The sequence below is a fragment of the Episyrphus balteatus genome, chromosome 3 (genome assembly GCF_945859705.1).
Source record: "Episyrphus balteatus chromosome 3, idEpiBalt1.1, whole genome shotgun sequence".
Taxonomy (NCBI): Eukaryota; Metazoa; Arthropoda; class Insecta; order Diptera; family Syrphidae; genus Episyrphus; species Episyrphus balteatus.
The window spans coordinates 126,056,683-126,063,549 of record NC_079136.1 but is presented as its reverse complement, the minus strand read 5'-3'; the positions used below and the strand labels follow the sequence as shown (position 1 = coordinate 126,063,549).

General features: G+C 30.4%; 1 long non-coding RNA gene across 1 annotated transcript in view; it reads left to right on the top strand.

Moving 5' to 3' along the window:
• The first annotated feature begins 4,860 nt into the window (after positions 1-4,860).
• The window catches only part of LOC129916849 (uncharacterized), an 85,973-nt gene continuing 83,966 nt past the window's right edge, over positions 4,861-6,867 (top strand). The window contains exon 1 of the long non-coding RNA XR_008772554.1: positions 4,861-5,097. This is a non-coding gene — a long non-coding RNA (uncharacterized LOC129916849). The remainder of the gene's footprint in view (positions 5,098-6,867) is intronic.

Here is a 6,867-nt window from a genome sequence, read left to right as displayed (position 1 = left end):
AGAAATTAAGAAGCTAAAGCCAAAAAAAGCACCCGGATACGACTTAATTACAGCGGAAATTCTTAAAATGCTCCCACGGAAAGGTTTAATAAATCTCCTCTATATAATGAATGCCACTTTAAGGTTAGAATACATTCCAAATCAATGGAAAGTCGCAGAAGTAATAATGGTCTTGAAACCTGGCAAACCATCACACGAAAAGAAATCATACAGACCCATTTCACTGCTTCCTGTAGTATCGAAGGTTTTCGAGAGAATATTTTTGCAGCGACTTCAGCCAATAATAGAAGAAAAAGGTCTTATACCTGAACACCAGTTCGGTTTTAGAAACAAGCACTCGACGATAGATCAAGTGCATAGAATCACCGATGTCATTGAGAGAGCTCTCGAAGAAAAGAAAATTTGTTCAGCGGTCTTTTTAGATGTATCTCAAGCTTTTGACAAAGTATGGCACGAGGGCCTCAAATTCAAGTTAAGACAAGTCCTACCTGAAGGACTCTTTACCATTCTTAGAGAATATCTAGAGAACAGAATTTTCCGCGTCAGACACGGAAATGATTACTCAGACTTTAGGGAAATAGTGGCTGGGGTACCACAAGGTAGTGTTTTAGGTCCTATTTTGTACCTTCTATTCACACGCGATATACCTCAAACAGAAAACACAATTGTAGCTACTTTTGCTGATGATACCGCAATACTTGCAGTAGGCAAAACAATCAACGAGTCGACAAGTAAATTGCAAAATGCCCTTAACAATGTCAATGAATGGACAAAAACGTGGCGAATAGCGCTTAACGAATTTAAGTCAGTCCACGTGGACTTTACATATAAGAAAATAAATAGACTACCTGTTTTTATTAATACTACTCAAGTCCCATTTGCAAATGAGGCAAAATATCTCGGGATGACTCTCGACGCGAAATTAAAATGGAAAGCGCATGTTAAAAATAAATGTGATCAATTAAATATGAAATTGAGAGAAATGTACTGGTTGCTAGGACAACATTCTAGACTTAGTATCGAAAACAAATTATTAGTTTACAAGCAGGTACTAAAGCCTGTCTGGACATACGGTATTCAACTCTGGGGTTGTACACGCGATACAAATTTAAATAGATTACAAACTTTTGAAAATAAATTATTAAGATCATTTGTAAATGCGCCGTGGTATATAAGAAACGAAGATCTTCACAGGGATCTTGGAATCCCCACGGTTCGCGAAGAAATAAAAACGTTTGCCCAAAAACATCGAAAACGGTTAGTCGAACATACTAATAGAACAATACTAGAAATTCTCGACGAGACAAACTTAGTACGACGTTTGCGAAGGACTAAACCTTCCGATTTGGTACAGTGAAATTTTTCAATTTAATTCCTTTATTTCGAAATATCGGCATTGATTAATATAAATTTAAATGTTTTAGAGATTTTATTTATTTAACTTCCTTTAAAATATTTTTTGATAACAAAAATTTAAACCATTACTTAATGATTTAATTTAAAACAAAAGTTATTTATTTATTTTTAAATATCATCAGTAGGAACTTTCATCGGAAAGTTACCTACAACACGTAACTTAACTTCGAGAAAGATAAATTGCTAGATAAGTTCCATCTGAACTTAGTTGCAATCGGGAGGAGGAGGTGGTTTTAGTGGTTAAGAGTCCCACATATCTATGAGCACGCGTTTTCCGGTCCTCATAGAATCTTTTGAAGATTTCAACACCTACCCACGGACAAAAAAAAAAAAAAAAAAAAAAAATGAAAACAACGAAATCATTTGTTATTTTTAACCAGGTAAATATTATTCAAAAAAAATTAAAAATAATTGTTTTGTACACTCTTTAGTGCTTAAGATATTTTTACAAAAAAATTTCTATCAACGTTTACATTTTTGCCGAATTTTTAAGTAAAACACTTCAAAGCTACCTGTAATTTATGGATATTCTGTATGGAAATATTGAAAATTAATTCCGCACCGGTAAATATATAATGGAAGAGATTCGAGACGGGGAAATTTTTTTTAAATTTATTTAAAAACTTGTGAGTCCGTATACTTTTTAAAATTCAGCCTTGTTAAAAATAAGGGACGCCCTAACGTAAATATAATTTTAAACATCAATCTTATTTTTCACAAAACTATCATTTCAGAATTTACTCCTTAGTAACCAAAGATACATATGTGGGCAACTGTGGCGTATACGTAACATTTTTCTACATCGTTAAAAGATTTCAAATCACCCTATAAAACGTTATTAGTTCTCTCCAAAAACTGTACAACAATGCCCCCAATTTGAAAAATGAGTACTAATTGAATTAAACGTTCAACAATTCTACTCTCTCTCACGCAAATTTCCGCTCGCAATATCCTCTTATATTTTCATATATTTTTTTTTTTTTTTTTTGATTAATTCTCTTACTCACTTACTCACACACACAAAAACACACTCAAACACACAGATAGTCTATTACTAACTTCCATTAGAAAATATCTAACAAAAAATTAGCTTTTTTACACACAATCTACAATCTTATCGCCAACTTGACAAAACTCTCTTTTGAACTTTTGAAAATAATTTCGAATAAAATTTAAATAAATTAACATTAATAAAAAAAAAATTCGTCCTTATATTTTAGAAATTTAAAATTAAAAAAAAAAAAAACATTCAATTTTTCTCTTCTAAATAAAATTCGTTAAAAAATCTCTCTTTTTCCTACAAGAAAAAAAAAAAAATAAAATAAACTATACCATGAGCGAATTTACTCCTTCTTTTCCATCCAAGTGCGTTAGATTGTGTGTATAAAATAGTATACTAGTGTGTGTGTTAATTTTAGTATGACACACAGAGCATACTCGCATATACCAACAAAACAAAAAAAAAAAAAAAACTAAACTCCTGTGCTGGCATTTCTCTGCATATTGTTTTTCTTATACCAATCAACTAACATTTCTTTCATTTTTTTCTGTGAGAGGTTCTTCTAATAGACACATCATAGCAAACAAGAAGCCAAACTAAGAACCGTCAACTCTTAACATTTTTACTTTCGTTTTTGTTCTATGTGGCGAAGGATATAACACTACACTTTTACCAAATAAAAAAAAAAAATTTAAATACACCTGTGTGTTTGGCAGGATCTCTTCTACTATACTCTCCATATACAGATACATAAATAGTAGATAGATAAAAAAAAAGAAATACTTACAACAAAAATAAAATTAAAATTGAAAAAAAAAAAAGAAATAAAAATAGCTAAATAATCCTTAAGGCACACATCGCCGTGCTCCACCATCGCCACCACACTATATATTCTCGCATATCCTTTTCAACACTGTTGCTGTATTCTCTTAACTTCTTCGTCGTCGTCGTTGTCTTTATCGTCGTTGTCGAAGGATACAAGAAAAAAAAAGTAGATATTTTGTTGTAACTTCACTACAAGTTTTTTCAACAAAAAAAAAAAAAAAGTAGTATATCCTTTTCTTCCTTTCTCCTATAAATACATACAATTTTATATATATATTTTTTTTTGTTGTTCAAATTTCTCGTCTCCGAGATGTTCTGTGTGTACTAAATTGTGTAATGTCAAGTGCTGTCCTGTAATCGTTTTCTAATCATCCACATCGCCATTGCCATCAGCAGCCATCATCATCATCTCTTCGTCTTCGTCCTGGTTAACCTGAATATTTTTATCTGAATATTACCAAAATTTTGGTCTGTGTAAAAATAGTTTTTTTGTAAAAATGTAAAAGAAAAAAAATGTGCGTGATGTTTTTTTTTCTGTTATTGAAAACGAACCAAGTCCTAGGAATGTCCTTTTTTCTGTAAAGAATTGAACTGAAAAACAATATTCTCGCGTCCAAGTTCAAGTTTTTTAAAACAAAAGTAGAGTTTGTTATAGTTTTTTTGTGTCGTGTCGTTTCGTCCTGTCTATCGTCGTTGTCGTCGTCGTCGTGATGGTGTGTCTCTTCTTCGTGTGTGTATATTGAAACTCATCAAATGTTATCATCGCGTAAAATTACATCAAAAAAAGTTTATATTCCAGACTTTTGTCAGCTGGTAGCGTAAAATAAAAAAAAATAAAACTCTACAAATTCTTGATCATCAACATGAGATTATATGATTACCACTCTCTCTCTCTCTCTATTGTTGATAAATAATTATATTTTTAAATAATTCATAAATGTTTTTATTGTAAAAAAAAATAATAAACTTCACTGTGTCTCCTGTATTTTTGTTGTTGTTGTTATATATCAGGAGGTATATCCTTGCGTGTTTGGTGTACTTGTAGAAAAATAGAAAAAGGAAGAAAAAAAAAAAAATAAAATATCTCCACATACGCCCTCAGATATAGTACTTCACTCTACCACCCCCCCCCCCCCCCCCGTTTGTCGCTTCTTCCACCTCCTCCACAACACGATGTCAATGTGTATGCGACTGTGTTGTGTGGTGTTGTGTGTGTGTTTATAGTGTATGAGGATTTCTTTTTCCCAAAATAACAACAAAACGTGTGGTAAAGTTTTTCAAAGGATATAATAGTGGCTCGAGGATAACGACAAAAGAATACAAAAAAAAAAAGAAAAGAAAATAAACCATCAGAAGTGGGATAGTAGTGGCAGGCATATAAAACACAAAAAAAAAATTACTAACAACAACAACAGAGCAAAAAAAAAATTTGCCTAAAATAACAACAAAACACATCGGTTTTAGTGTGTAGCTAGTAAAATAATTAAGAGCGAAGGACCATCGCTCTATTTCAAGTTTTATTTTTTTGTGTGTGTGGTGTTTTTTTTTTTTGGGTTTCTATTTTTTTTTAAAGAATTTAAATTTTATACTCTGTGCTGTGTAAAGTTAGAATAAAAAAAAAAAATATAAATGAAAAAAATATGTATGAAATTATTTGTGTTTAGTTATATAAGAAAAGAAAATAAATAAATTGTTAACTCTGTCTTTCTCTATATTTAAATAAAAAAACAAAAATTATAATTAAAAAAAAAAAAAAATCATCAACATAAAACCACCGATACAAGACACACAGATACGAGTTGAGTAAAAAATCAGAGATGATGAAGTTTTATTAAAAAAAGATTGACAAATTATATGTAAGTATTTTTTGTAATGATTTTTATAAGATTTTTTTTTTTTTTGTATTGAAACAATTGTTGCTCCTTCATGAGGTGTCTACTACATATTTAACTTAAAGGTTAAAGAAAAAAAAAAAAAAAACATTATAATTTTGCTTTGTAATAACTCATTCAACTTGGCGTGTTTGGAACACGAAACTATTTTTTTGTTATTTTTGTTTTTACTTTTGGCCAGAGTAAATTTGATACACTACATGCAAAACTATATAAAAAAGTGTTTATAACACGCTCGTTGCATTGATCAGAGGTCTTTTTCTGTGTGTTACCATGAGTTTGTTCTAGAGAGAAGGTGGGCTTTGTATGGGGGTCTAAATTCTTTACATCCGGTGCCCGGATTAAATTTGATTCTTGAGCCCCAAACCTTGAGCCTAACTAAATTAGGTACTGTTTTTTAGTAGTAACTTTAACTTATGGCTTATTTATGAGCTGACAACTTGAATAATAAGTCATATTCGTTAGTTTTGGATATTTTGTTATCTTTGCCATGCAAAAAGTTTGGCATTTATTGAATCATATTATAAAAAGTGCAAAAATTCAAGTAAAAAAAAACTGATTCGCTTTTAAAAGCGGGTTTGCAAGCAGTCCCCATCAACCCGACATTTGCAAAAAAAAAATACAGTTTCTTATAAAAATTTTTAACCTTAGAACTAATTTTAAAGTAGTATAATGGTTTTCTTTGAAAAAATTTAAAAAAAAAATTTAACTACAAACAATACTTTAGAAGTATATGTATTTCGCAATAGATTTATAGTTTCTCTTTCAAATTCTTATCTATACCAACATTAAAATTTGTTAATTACCTAATTTATTAATTATTTTTGAAAAATAAATATGGTATTTCTATTGTTTATTGAGGTAGGTTATGTTTTTCCAGAATCTCTCCGAGTATATTTCAATTTTTTATTTTAATTCTTTAACTAACTTAACATTCGTAGAGAATTTAAAAATAATTGATTCTACATACAAAAATGAGTTGGTAATGTCACGGGCTGGATTACTTTTTGTCATGAGTGGGGCACGTGTGAAGAACTTTGCAAGGAAAGAGTTTTAAAAAAAAAATTTTTAATTTAATTTTCCCATTAATCATTTAACGAAATTCGAGTACTTTTTTATCTTTTGAAGCAGTATCTCGAGAGTGCCAAATCTTTGACATAAAATATTCAATATTTTTAAGTGAATATATTTTGATCTCACACTTTTTGCTTATCATTTAAAGAAAATGAAAAAAAAAAAATAAGATGCGCGTCTGTATCTCACAAACTTGCTCTATGCTCTTTTAGTTCAAAGAATCAATATGTAAGAAAACCCATATTAATGAATTCTTAATGTTAAGTTTTCAGAAGCAAATAAAAAAAATATGTAGATCAAAACAAAAAAAAAGTTAGGAATATGCCACACACAGTGGGGCACCTTGTATGGGAGACCGGAAAAAACTCAATTAAGACTAAACTACTGAACCAATTTTCATTGAAATTTGCAGGAAAGGTAGCTCATAGCAAGACAAACCTAGAGAAAAATAGACCACATAAAATAGAACAAAAACAATAAGATTTCTCTATGGTTTTCATCCAAGAAGGAAACCTTTTAAAATCTGCAAAAAAATAAAAAAAACGATGACCAGGCTGGGAATCGAACTGGAGACTTCAAATCATTTGTCGCCCACCTTACCACCTGAACCAAGCTGCCATGAAAATATTGATCGCGATTTTTGTTCTAGTGCTAAGTTGC